The sequence below is a fragment of the Brachyistius frenatus genome, unplaced genomic scaffold (assembly GCF_029030835.1).
Source record: "Brachyistius frenatus isolate BFR_SWC_R1_liver_20210118 unplaced genomic scaffold, ASM2903083v1 Contig_40, whole genome shotgun sequence".
Classification (NCBI taxonomy): Eukaryota; Metazoa; Chordata; class Actinopteri; family Embiotocidae; genus Brachyistius; species Brachyistius frenatus.
The window spans coordinates 1,066,460-1,080,533 of NW_027210639.1; the positions used below are offsets into that span (position 1 = coordinate 1,066,460).

The 14,074-nt window shown below is 40.5% G+C and overlaps 1 protein-coding gene across 4 annotated transcripts in view; it reads left to right on the forward strand.

Moving 5' to 3' along the window:
* Window positions 1-14,074, forward strand: part of cdk14 (cyclin dependent kinase 14) — a 205,327-nt gene that overhangs the window by 91,309 nt on the left and 99,944 nt on the right. The window lies entirely within an intron of this gene.

Genomic DNA, 14,074 nt, shown 5'->3' on the forward strand with positions numbered 1-14,074 from the left:
ATATAATATAAACCCTATTTGTGTACGGTTTCTTATGAACTCTGCAGTTCATATCAGAACTGTATGAAGTCATCAATAAATGGCCAAAATGTGAAATGAAAAGCCTTCCATCTCATACATGGTCCAGTCATATATCAGGTTTTGATTATTGTAGTAATTGACAAGGTCGTCCTCTTGGTTAAATAAATGTATAGTGTGTCATGAACATCCGCAACATTTTCTAGTATTATCCACCATAGAAATTAAAATGAAGATTTGCTGACAGCAGCCGATAAGCACTGTGAATAAAGGGAGTACTGACATTTTTTTTTTTAACTTCAAAGACTGATCACAGCTACAACAAACTGATTTAGATCAGAGACCTGTACTACGAAGCAAGATTTATGGCTAGTGAGGTAACTGCAGGCTTAATCCTGGACTTTCAGGACTGCAAAACTGGTACTGGGATAGATCGCCACGGTAACCAATTCTGCTGAGCTAACCTGCTCTGATGTAAGTTAAGTTTCAGATAACAGATCAAAAGGGATAAAAGCACCACCTACTGATCAATCAATGCTCTTGGAAAATGTCATCACCAATTAGAGAACATCCCTCAGAGGTCCTCTGGAGGGCCGAGTCTTCAGACTCCGGTAAACTTCCTCTGATGATTCTAATGAGAGAAATAGATTTCATTTCATTGTGCTTTAGTATTCTGATGAAATCCTACACTAGAGACTGATTGAAGCACTCAAACCTTGTACTTGTTATATGTATAAGATATGAAAGATGCCTACCTTCTGCTTTGAATTATGTTTTATATGTATTTCTTATTTGCCCACCAGTCTGTTAGACACTGCCGGGGTTTCATCTAAAACTATGAGGCTAAAATGATTATACACGCCACAAGAATAGACATCATGTTAAAATCTAAAGACTAATCTTATTTTCCACACCTGTAAACTATCACATCTCACAGAGCAACACAGTTATTAGGGTTCTTTGTCGTGTTGAATTGCATATTACACATACTGTTTATACAGTGCACATTTGAACAAGTACATAATTCTCTTATTGCTATATCACCTACATGTTTTTCGTATTGGTGTTGTGGTGAATATATCCAAAAACCAAGACAAATTCCTCGTATGTGATTCTGATTCGATAAAATACATATCAAAAATACTTTCATTTACTGGAATACACACATGTAATTATAATCAGATGCTCTAATGATAAGGCAGCGAGGGACTTCATAATAAAGCCTGGTAATATTACCAGCTCTCCCTCCTGCATTTAGCAGCTGCAACTGTGCTGCTTTTCTTCTGGATTACGTGTTTACCTTCATATTGTTCCAATATTATACTTTGTTTCTAAAATATAACGGCTCTGCTGCCAGTAGACTTGTCCATGTTTGTGACTGGTCATATACACCTCCTCTTTTATCTAACCGTGTTCAACGCTGGATTAGGAAACCCTGAGTTTAGAGTTGATAACTGCCTTCGTGTAACCTCTGAGTGTGGTCATGTTTGGTAGGTTGAGTAAAGCCACATAACAAAGACATCCTGGTTATGTTGAACCTGCTTCAGAGAACAGGCCTCTGCAGTAAACAGCTTACAGGATGGCAGTTTCCCAGCACGTACCATGGAAGAAGTCAGGTCAACAGCCACAGTCACGTTCCTGTAAGATTACAGGAATGTCACAGACGCCTGAACAAGCAGCACGCTGCCATCAGTAACCAGGATACTAGTGTTTAACATGAATATCAGAACCGGAGTATTCAAACCAGCTTCAGTTACAGCTTTTGTGACAAAGCGTTACCACATACTGACCAATTCAGTCAAATCAAACACGACAGAACTTCTAGGCATTATAATTCTCTTAAGATGACACATTATTTTAAGGTTACACATGTATTTGAATGGAAGCTAATGGTAGACATCAGCAGTACTCTCCATTCAGCAGCACATTAACCACTGAGGCCAATAAACAATAAATCTCCCTTGAGTCCTCAGGCCAGAGTGTGATTTGAAAAACTCCCAGCAAAAGCTGACATTTTCTTCTGCTGAATAAAAAGTAAAAGCATTAACAGCCTTATATTGATGAGTTAGTAAACACGGATGCTCGTGAATGTTCCGAGCTGCAACTTTACCAAATTTGATTTAACATTCATTTTAGTTATGAGAGCAACGTATGGCCTCTCTATTGTAGCCAGTTGGAGAGGAAGTGCCATATAGCTTTTCTGCCTGACTCTCTGCACACGATACGCTAAACAGAAAGGTAGGAGTTGAAGAAAAGATATTTTCCAATCAAAGTTTACCATTAAATAATAACCCATATTCACACTTTTACATATAAATAAATGTTTGTTATATTTGAGCTCTTGCCAATAGAGCTCTCACATTTATCACTGGCAGATACATTTCTCTGTATTTTACTGCATAAAGAGTTTTTGAATCTGGTGTCTGGTGAGACATTCCCATGCAATAGGCATATAAATGGATACTGGGCATGCTCTGTGGGCTCCAGAGACTTCTGCTGGCCGAGGCAGCTGACTTGTGAGTTTTCCCAATGCTAACTTGAATGGAGATCAAATAATTCATCGTGCGGCTTGTTTAGACTTTCCAAATGTTATCGGATGAAATGGGCAATGGAAGTAGATAATGAAATGTGTCATTTTGTTGGGGTTGTGACGTTATGTGTTCCTCATTATACAGTAGTGATGGAGTAAGCAGAATAATGTAAGCACTCCTCAAAATTGCTTTTGTAATTACTTTCACTAACAGAGGGGGGAGACAAAACTCCCACACTGCAGGTTTAAATCTAACTTAAACCACAATTAGATGGTTACAGACTCAAACCAGCTCAAACAGTATCATGAGTTAATTTGATGACTGAGCTGAAATCCTGTGAGAATGTGTTGGTGAAGGTGAGAATCAGTACGACAGATCGTTCCTCTCCTCGATAACTTTACATAAACTCACTCAGGGAGGTTGTTCCTGTTTGTGTGAGGCCGCTGATAACATGGAGTGATGATGATGATGATGATGATGATGATGATGGAGTGAATGAGGCCATGTGGTGGGGGTGCAGGAAGGGGACAGTTCTCTCTACATCTGTTATGTAACAGCTCATACCTTTTGCCTCTCAGGATTTACGTCATTATTAAGTGTTTCTCCTGCTGACAGCAGCCGGCTCGAGATAATTCTGGATTATTCTGAGAGAACAGAGCGAGGTGTTACTTGGCTCCTGCTGACTTTGCTACTTTTTGGTGAGAGTGTGGTTTTTGTTCCTGTGCAGTCATATAATGGAAGTAGCACAGAACTATCACTATAAAAACGGTGGTAATAACCAGTCACAATGAAATTTGCATGTAGCGTATGAGAATTAAATGATTGCTTACAGTGTTTGGCACAAGACGGTAAAATGTATTAAAAACCCAAACTGACAAAATTGTATCTACACATACACAACAGGATAACCTAGTTAGCTGATTACCCCAAGCTACAAAACCTTACCACATAATAAAAGATAAAAAAATAAAATAAACTAATGTATGATTAACCAAAAGCCGTGCTGTTGCACAGACATTAAACTGTAGTTTATTATGAGTAGTTATTTTTGCTGCGGTTTTTAGCAGAGATAGAAAATCACGAGCTGAGAGATGTCTAAGATGAGAGATGTATGACTTCAGTTGTCTTTCTATGGCAGAGAGTCGTGATTGTGAGCTTGTGACAGCTCACAGATTAGCAAACCAGAGCCTGAAACAATACAAAGACACAACACAGCAACTACACACACAAAGTGCACACACTGACTTTTGCTTTTTAGCTTTGTTTTGTCGTTATTGATGATTTACAAAACTGTTTTCACTCAAACTACCCGACCCATTTGCATGGCAAAATGTTTGTTCTGTATTGTAAGAAAAATAAATTCAGATACATGTTGGAGCATGTTGGAAGCTTTTTCTATTAATACTTAGTCTGAATGTAATGTCAGTGTTATTTAAAGAAAAGCTGAGGGGAGAATGACCATCACAGTCACTGAATGCCAATCCCATTGATAATCTTTGGTAGGATTTAGAGAAAACAGTGGAAGCAGTATGAAAACCAACAAATATAAGTGAACACAAACATTCTGCTTTTGTTAAACAGACACAAACCTCAAAAAGTGAGACGTCGGTTGCTTGTGAGAAACTTAAAGACATGTTTATTGTAGCTCATGAAGCCAAAGGACAATGTAATGAGGTGACATTGACTTTGGTCAGTTGAATGATTTTGCTTATGGGGCTTTTTAAAGATAATTATATTTATTATTTCTTCTATTAGAACTATTATGTTTTCAAAAATTACAATCCAAAACTTTATTTACCAAGACTGTAGCTGCTAAGTTTTCATTACGTTTTATTCACATAATGTCTTGCAGGTAAAGGAGTTTGAATAGTTTAAATTGAGCTGCACATGTCAGTTCACAACATGACCATAATTTTCACTCAAAATCTTTTCTAAGTATTCAAATGTGCATATTTCTGCTTTGCAGCAAAGGACTCAGCTTCTAGGATTTTTACTCGTGTTTCATCAATGAACCAACACAGACCTGAACATGAGCACCATGAAGAGGGTTAATGTGTGTTGTTGGTGTGTTTTATGATGAACTGTGTGGAAGTGCAGTCACTCACATGTCCTCCTATTTACTAATCAGCAACATAAAAGCCATTAGTGCCTCCACTGGTGCTAGATCAAATTAACATTTAGAGACGAGCACTCAGACGCTCAGCGCTCATGAATTTAGTGGTCAAGAGCCGCAGAGCTCTGTGTGTGTGTGTGTGTGTGTGTGTGTGTGTGTGTGTGTGTGTGTGTGTGTGTGTGTGTGTGTGTGTGTGTGTGTGTGTGTGTGTGTGTGTGTGTGTGTGTGTGTGTGTGTGTGTATAGAGTAAAAATGTGCTGGAAACCGTCTTGTTCCGCAGCACCATTAACTCTCCTCGCCTTGTGCTCGACTGCAGTTTGTTAGTGGCGCTGCTGTAATTGAACACAAGTGAGTATGACCTCATTCAGGCTGCTGCTGAAGTGCTTTTCTTATTAGATTGTACGCAGTCAGTTGAAGTCAGTGACATCTCCATAGATCAATGGGAAGCCGACACCCACGTATCATGTCTACCAGCCCAATATTGGCCAGCATTTTCTCTTATAATGACATTACAAGGGAAGTGGTTGATAGCACATTAATCATCAGTGCCATGTCGATATCAAGGACAGGTGAACGCAGCAATAATCTGATGCACGGTGGTGGAGAAAGCCGAGCATCACATGGTGACACTGTTTTCAACAGGTTCTGTATTTTCAAGCTTATTTCCTTTAATTCCTGTTGTTTAGCTGTAAATTAAGGTCACTCACTATCTTTCAATGCTTTGTATCTGTTGAATAGCTGTGTATATACATATCTTTTCAAGTCTTTAGCAGTAGACACTAACTGACTTTTTTTCTCAGCCCTCATTCACCACCTCTATGTGCTGAAGTGTGCAGAGGTCACACTTCTTTGAACACTCACTCATTCCGTTTGAGTTAAAGACATCTGAAGCACTCTGGGAGGATTTTACATTCACTATTACAACACTTGTAATAATGGAGAAATATAAATTATATTTCATTATGCATGTCAGCTTTTCTGCTTGGTTATTTTGGAACGTGTCCGCTGCTGTTTATCAGTTTGTTTGTGGTTAACTCACAAAGTGCTGACTTTACAAGTTGACGGAAAATGATTGCAGTTTTGGACTTGTACTTTCTCTCGTGTGGGAAGAAGCACATAAAACAGTAGTAAAATACACTGATATTGTGGCTGTAACATAGTCTTTAGTTCAGTCTGAAGAAGAATCACTGTCGAGGATATATTTAGTTGTTTTTTTTTTGGTGGTGGTGTTTTCTAGTATCAGTGTTAAAGCTTTAGGAGAAGTTTGCTTTGGTTGGTGACATCAAACACACTTCGTCCAGGTCATTGGACGCTCTTGTTTTGACGTTTCAGTAGAAATATATTTACACACAGAAGACATGCAGTATAACACAGCTGCACATTAAAACAAGCTAAGATAATTCTGTAATGCTGTTGCTTGAGTCAGCCCATGGCAATAAAATTGTCCTGATGCTTAGTGGAAAAGATGAGGGCTTTGTTCATGCCTGCCGGCAGATTGTAGCATCTTTTCACTCCATTTAACACTTAATTGTATCTTTCCCTCACAGATTTCACCACCATCCATTGGGGATTGTGGTTTTTGTCTTCTTAGTCGCATTTTTGTTGCAAAAGTACAGCCCTGGTTTTCCTTTGAAAGGCCTAAAACAACCTGTATATCGAACCTCCTGCTGCCATGCGTGTTGCTTATTTCTTAGAAACAAAGAAAGTATGAGATGTTGTTCTTGTGTGAAGTTAGTTCATGGTTGACGGTACAAATCATGTGAATTTGAAATGGGGAAACTCTTTTTCTTTTTAACGACAGCCGACACTTTGTGCACACAGCAGGTAAAGCACAGCAGAGGTGTGTTAATGATGGCTCAGCTCCAGCAAATGTCCCAGTAAGTGAGTACAGTCAACCAGCACGAAATCAGGACCTCCTCTGAGTGGACTGCTGCCATCATTAATATATTAATGTCTGGTCTGAAAAGGTCTAAGACTGCAATCTTTCTCCAATTTCACATAGAATTTGTCTTTTCAAATAGTTCACCATTTTTTGCCAAAGTGAAATATACTTCAGCAGGTTCAGCTGTGGGCCATTTTTCCCGGTTTTGTTCCATCGGGGAACTTGGTTTTAGAGGTAGGTGAAAGTCTGGGCTGTGCAATACAAACCAAAAGTCATATCCCGATATATGTTGGCTGTATGGAGATATACAATATATTTATCGGTATTTGCTATGAAAATACAGGCGATGTTTTCTCTATAGTGACACCACAAGGTTTACATAGATAGATAGCTAGAGAGAGAGAGAGAGAGGCTTTATTAATCCTGCAAGGGGGAATGTTGTAGTTACAGCAGCATGTGCAGGGCAAAGCAATACATTATAGAATGTAAAATAGAGGTAGTAAAAATATTAAATACATAAAATACATTTAAAAAAAATTAAAATGCACATTATATACAACTTGTATACAAATAAAATATATCATATAAAATTCAACTAAACTAGACTAAACAACAGTGCAATGTCTTATTGACGTAGGATGGATTTGGCCAGAGGTGATTTATTGTACAGTCTTATTGCGGTCGGCAGGGATGATCTCCTGTATCGTTCCTTGTGACAGCGGAGCTGGAGGACTCTATTGGAGAACGTGCTCCGCTGTCCCTGCAGCAGGTAGAGGGTGGTCCGGATTATCCAATATGGATAATAGTTTGTTTAGCATCCTCCTCTCCACCACCTTTTCCAGACTGTCCAGTTTGCAGCCAATGATGGAGCCGGCCTTCTTTTTTGTTAAGTTTGTTAAGTCTGTTGGTGTCTCCGGCTCCGATGCTGCTCCCCCAGCAGACTACGGAGAAGTACAATGCACTGGCCACAACAGACTAGTAGAACATCTCCAACATCTTGCTGCACACATTTTGGCTTCAAGGTAAATTTTCCTAGCCTGGCTTTGCCAACTGTGGCTCAAAGCTTCAGTTTTCTTCGCTGTGATAACAGTCAGCTCGCATTAGCGTTTGCACAGCCACTTTGAAGGGCGAACCAATCAGTCAGCAGAGTTGGTGGTTAACCGCGTTTGTCCTGCCCCTCCTTTACTGTGATTGGATGGACGGTGACAGTTACTAATATTTTTCAACTCTCAAAAAATATACTGGAAAAAAATCACTGAAAATTCAGCGCTAAATAAACACTCAGCACCTCATCAAGCTGTAGATGTTCATTAAAACAATTTAATAAATATTCTTTACTCAGAAAAACACGCTTTGGTGGACCCAGTAGGTAGTTGCAGCAGTGGCAGAGTGTCGGACGGTTTCGGCGCGAGTTGATTGGTTAAAATTAACCGGAGGTCTACGCCAAGTAGGATGGAAAAACTGCAAACGATTCTCTATGGAGTTTCCAGACCCATATTCACGGTGTGAAATCTGGTTCTTGTTCGCAACAGGCTACACATTTCCTTCAGCTGGAATTTCTGCTGAATGGTAATTAGCAATGTCCTCTATCTTATTTTAAACCAAACTTATTTTAAACTGAAAGTTTAACGTGCAGTGTCATTAAGTTTCGTGAGCACACTCCTGTTTCCCAGTGACAGACACATTTTAAGTGTTTGCTCTTCTTTGTCAACCCTTTGTATTGCCACTTGTGGGGGTTTGACGTGTTACGTTTTGTCCCAAATCAGTCAGTTTTCATGTCTTAGTATCTTGATGCTCGTTAACTCATGCTGTTCCATATTAAAGCAGAGTATCTTTCATTTCCTCTGAGCTACTCTACGATGTTTTTGTCCTGGTGAATCTATGAAACTCTGAACCCCAGTGTATTGCTGTCACTTTGATACATTGCCTCATGCTTGGCTGCACATTGAATATCAGACAAAGGAGAAAGACTCCCCCATATTATACCAATAGATAAGACACAGGCGATCCAATTCACACGTTTTTTCATCATGCTTATCTTGATGGAGAGTTCTGCGTGCCTTGGGTATGATGGCAATAAGTATTTGATCATTAGAAAACTGGCAGTGTGTTTATTGGTGTGCTGATGATGGATCATTGTGCGAGCGGTCGGGTCACTCCTCAGGTGATAGATTATGTTAATGACTAATTTAACTATGATCACACGGCTTATTTCTCCTGCAGTTAGGAACTAATAATGCATCATGATTATTAAGTGGAGACTCTCACACATGCACACATAAACTGGAGACCCTGCAGGGTGTTTTTTCCTCTTTAATGACAGAATTAGAGTGATGCACCAAACCATTATGTACACACCTGCCTAATGGGCTGCACCCTGCCAAGGCATGGACTCTACAGAACCACTGGAGAAACCCAACACCCAACACAACCCAACGTTTCAGATCCTTTCAGCCCTGTAGGTTATGAGGTGGAGCCACCACAGATCAGACTTGTTACAGTACATCCTGCAAATCCCTGTTGGTAGTAACCGGGACACCCCCCAACCCCCCTAAAAAAAAAAAAAAAAAGCCTTGACATTTAGGATTTGCCGTCTACCAACAGTGATGTTACCTCATTGGTTTGTGAACGGCCGCAAAGAAGCCTCCAGTTTGGATTTTGGCCGGCGTCATTTTGCTAATTCGGTGCAGTTTGGAGCAGGGAGTGACCATATTTGGGGGAGCTGGGGGAGAGCGAGCGGTGGATCTGACTAATCTGACTGATCTGATTGAAAACCTGACGATATTACATGCGGCCCCCCGATAGCTGTAACTTGACCGCACCATAGGCCTGTCAATCAAACAGACAAAAACACAGCTTTTTGAAGCTAATTTTCTAATGAATGACGGTATTATTTTCAGATGGACCGCCAGAACACTTATAAGAAGGAGTGACTTCAGCTAAGGACACAGAAATAACTCGTTTAGAAATTCTATTACCTCTAGTGGCACTCGGTGGTATTGCAGCTTAAGGCACTTCTGCATCGGCCTCATTTTTCAGCCCTGGATGCTATGTCCACTTTTATATACAGTCTGTGGCTTGAACGCTAGCACAACAGAGTGCAGCACCGTGATGTGCATGGAGAAGGGAAACGTAAACCTTTGTAAGCATTCCAAGTTATATGATCAACATTAGCACCTGTGTTACAGACATCTATGTGACCACTGACATGCTTGTTTGAGCAGAGACCTCACATCAGATTTTGTGTCAAATATTTGTGGAACACAAACAAATCGCAGGAGTGTAAGTCCTGCGACGGTTTTGTCGTTGAGGCCGATAAACGTGTTTGTTTTCAAGGCACTGTGAGCCTTGTCATGTTTGAGAGCCAGACTTTAGGTCGTTTGCAGCCAATGTCTTCCCTCAGACATTCACAGTAGAACTCGGAGTTGACAGTCTGACCCTGGGGGACGAACTCACGGTGCACATTCCTGTGAATTTCAAAGAAAAACCACCTGCTTGTGCTACTCACGTGACCTGCCTCCTCTGGTCTTGGCAGGTGACATTCTGCCCTTCTTGAAACCAGAATCCATCCTTAAAACTCACTTTGTGCATTGCTTCATTGGCATAGATTTTCAGAAGCATTTCAAGGGTCTCTGATTTCTGGTCATGTCTCTGGTGAGATCGCAAACGCACACGTACCAGTGCTCACAAATAACTCGGGTGCTGTTTTTGATCAAGCAACGTAGCTCAGAATAATTACTCACAAAGGTTGTAGCTTCCCCGTCCTCCATGCACATCACAGGGCTGCGCTCCATTCATGCAGAACGGGAGCAGTCTCTGACCCCTTTTGATCCACCCTATTAATGTTGGATGGAAGGATAATAGAGCATTTCTAATGAATTGATAGTCGTTAAATTCTTCCACTTGCACTTAGACAATGAGATGCAGCATTGAACAAAAAAACTAAAAAGTACAAAAAGTCAAAGGTACAAGACTGTATTCAGAAGAACTCTGGGAGAGAGGCCAAGTCCCAGAGCGCATTGCAGAAGGAGACACTCAATCACTGAGCTTAAAATTGTGTTACTTTGCAGCAAATGACCGGGTGTTGTTAGATACTAATGCCACTCTTTACTGGCTTTACACATGAAGACAGTTTTACAATATCTTCTATCAGAGGATCACAGCTACTGAGGATTACACCCATCTGATGTTGATGCCATCAGAATTCCTGAAACAAATTGTAGACACCTACCAACACACCAGGGAGCGCTGCAGAAAAAGGTGAAGGCATTTGTTCTAGAAAATTATGCTGTGTTCCAGATGACATACTTCCCTTAGCACACTAACAAATATTGCTCTTACATGTTCGGACTCTTACATGTGTTGGGCAGGACGTTTTGACAGAGTGGTGTTGTTTCAAATCGCACACTGCTGTTCTGCACTGACAGGAAATAGCCTCAGCATGTGAATATATTACCTGCAACAGGTCTGCGTTTGCAACAGGTTTCATTATTTTACCCAGAAATAATTGTGTTTTCCTGTCCTCTGTTTAACACACTCAATAAACACGCTGCTTTTTCTGTCTAGCAGCAGCAGTGGAAAAGAAACACTTTGTGTTCAGGAACAGCTGCAACTTCCTCAGAAGTCTTAATTTGAAAATTCTTTATGTCGGTGGCCCCGCCCCCTTCCTCTACATAGCCAAGATGGCGACCGTTTAGGGTGGAAAGTGTCCAAAGTTTCACACTTCTGTTTTGGACCATTTTGAGTGCATCATCCTGGTACTTGTAGTGCACTGCATGTTTCTATACTAAAACTTGGTACAGACTAGTGACTGTGACTAGTGACAAGTTTGGAACACAGCAATGGTCATAAACAAGTGATCCCTCAGCCTCAGAAACAGACGTTCATCTGTTTTTTTTTCCTGTGGGCAATTTTTTTTTTTTAACTGTTATCTGTAATATTTTTTTTCTTTTTGTGTGTCTGTGACACTTAGCTGTCTTTATTTTCCTGCTCGCTCCAGTGGTTAATCGATGCAGTCACACCTTCAGCTGCCATCTTCCTCTCGGTACATTCACCCAGACGGACATCTTTGTCACTTATTATGGTTGGCTGAATCTGTCTGGTGAACAGATGTCTGCGCTAGCCGAACGTCCACACTGAGCCTGCTGAGTCCGTTTCACTCGTCCACGTATTAACAGCCTCTAAAATATGTAATTTCACTCGAAAACTGTCCTGAGAGCATCATTCAGTATTATTACTATTGTGAAAACGGTCTCCTCCATCTGCCCTCAGCACTTCACTTTCCTTCAAATATTAGAATGCAAATGGAGCTGAGTCGCTTCCAGTCAAAGACGAGAAAGAATAAAGAGCTCTTTTTAAGACGGGTTTGATGTTTGAATCGAATCGCTGACTGAAGAGAATAATCGAGTGATTTTTCTTTCCTTCCATTACTGTGCGGTTGCACTCCTAACAGGGTCAGTGTGTTTGATATACATGAGTAAACACACATTTCCCATGCAAATTTTCTGTGCTGTGCTTCATCTCTCACCTGCCGAGTGCACGGACAGTAAACCATTGACCTGATGACTCTGTGATTGGACTCCACAGCGCTTCAATCAGCCTAATTGGCCGAGGCTATAGTATCAGTGAAAGGAGAGACGTGAGAGGGGAATGCTGGAATTGTAATAAAATGGAGAGCTGGTTGGTGCATGTCTCATTATTTGCTGATTGACATGTCTGCAGAGGTGGGGTGGAGGGGTGGTGATGAGCTGCCAGATCTCAGCGGAAAAACAAGCTTATTGTAGCTCTGACTTTTTGGATTTTGTTTGTTATTTTTGAAAGCTCATACTGACATACCCAGATACACTTTATGCAATAAGAATATATTAAAAGTTATTTACTTTTGGATGCAATTTTGATTGATGAGCACTGTAGGCAGGGGGAGCCGTGTCTAATGTCAGCAGTGAAGCGAAACTGTACTGTGGCTGTAAAAATGTAAATTTAAATGCAGTTTAACATTATTTATAAGACATCAGCAAAAGTGCAGTCATACATTTGCATGATTTTCAAGTTTTTTTTTTATAGAGGAATTTGCTGTCAACCTTTTTTTTTTCTTCTTTTTTTTTTAAAGAAAAACATAACAGAATGAAAAAGCAGACAATAATTGTTTGGGATCTCTCTTAAAGGTGAAACCAACACATGGAAACAACACAATATGTTGATTTCCACTCACAACATATACGAGCATCTTAAGCTCCCTATAGAATCCGCTCTTTCTCACATTTACCACAGAACAGCTAGTTTGACTGTTGCAGAGTTCCAGCGACGTGTGCTTGACGTACTTCGTCACAGTGAAAATAATAAACACCTGATTATTTTGGAGAAGTGATTGCAGTTGGGTTCGGTTTCCACGCCAAAACTACTTGGTCGGCTAGTATTAATGCAACTGTGCGAATGTTACCATGCCGACATTGCAGAGTTTGCTCTTACTTCCCTACTACGTGGCTGTATCTAATTTTTAAAGTGATGTTTCCACAGGCTTTTATGATTATTTATTTTTTCGATCTGCTACTACCACCTTGTGTGTCTGTGAATGTGTGTGTGAATGGGAGGCAAACTGTAAAAGCGCTTTGAGATGGCTCAGGTTACAAAGCGCGGTATAAGTGCAGACCATCTATCATTTGCAGTGGACAGTGTAGACATATTAACATGTTTAGAAATCAGAAATTACCACTACTAAGCTTTGTTTTGGTTCAAAGACTGTTAAAAGGTTTTTAAAGCTACACAATATTTTTGGCCACTTGGCAGCAGTGCGAAAAGCTGTGAACAGGACAGAGACATACAACAACATCACCTCACGAAGTTCTCTTTGTAAACAGCTGTATTTGCAGTATTTCCTGTCCTCCAATAAGACACTTTTCTGATGAAAACATCCATCGGCCTACTGCTGCACGAGATAAGCTTGATGTAGCTGTGGCTGGCAAAACCAAAACAATACGTTGAAAAAGGCTAAAGCGGGTGACATTTCACTGTGCATTCCTCACATCAAGCCACACCTTGCACCGTGCTTGTGAACATATTTCAGATTCCAGGTCTGTAGTGCATTTATTTTTAAATGTGGATGTTAATCCTCAGGAAAATGTTTCAGACAGAAGTAATCCTCAATGAAAGACTGCAGTGAGTTACAGTAGACTGGAGGGTAGACTGCACCTAAAGACAATGTTTGATGTGGAATGAAAAAAGACGTCCCTTCTGGGTCAAAGGTCACTGATGTTTCTGCTGCAGCGCCTTCCTCCCTCCTGCTGTCTGCAGTCCTCTAACGCTCTGTGCAGTTTATTTGTCACCGTTTACACAAAATAAAAAGTAGGCTGCAGTATGTTTGCTGTGTTTCAGCGGCATCTCTCACACATCCACACCTCTCTGCTGCCACCTCTTCTCTCTCGTCTCATCTCCGAAACACTCCCACGATATACAACAGACCATTCTATGCCAAGAAAAATTGAAAAACCATATCATAAGTCATAATTAATGAACTGATGAGGCCATGTTGAA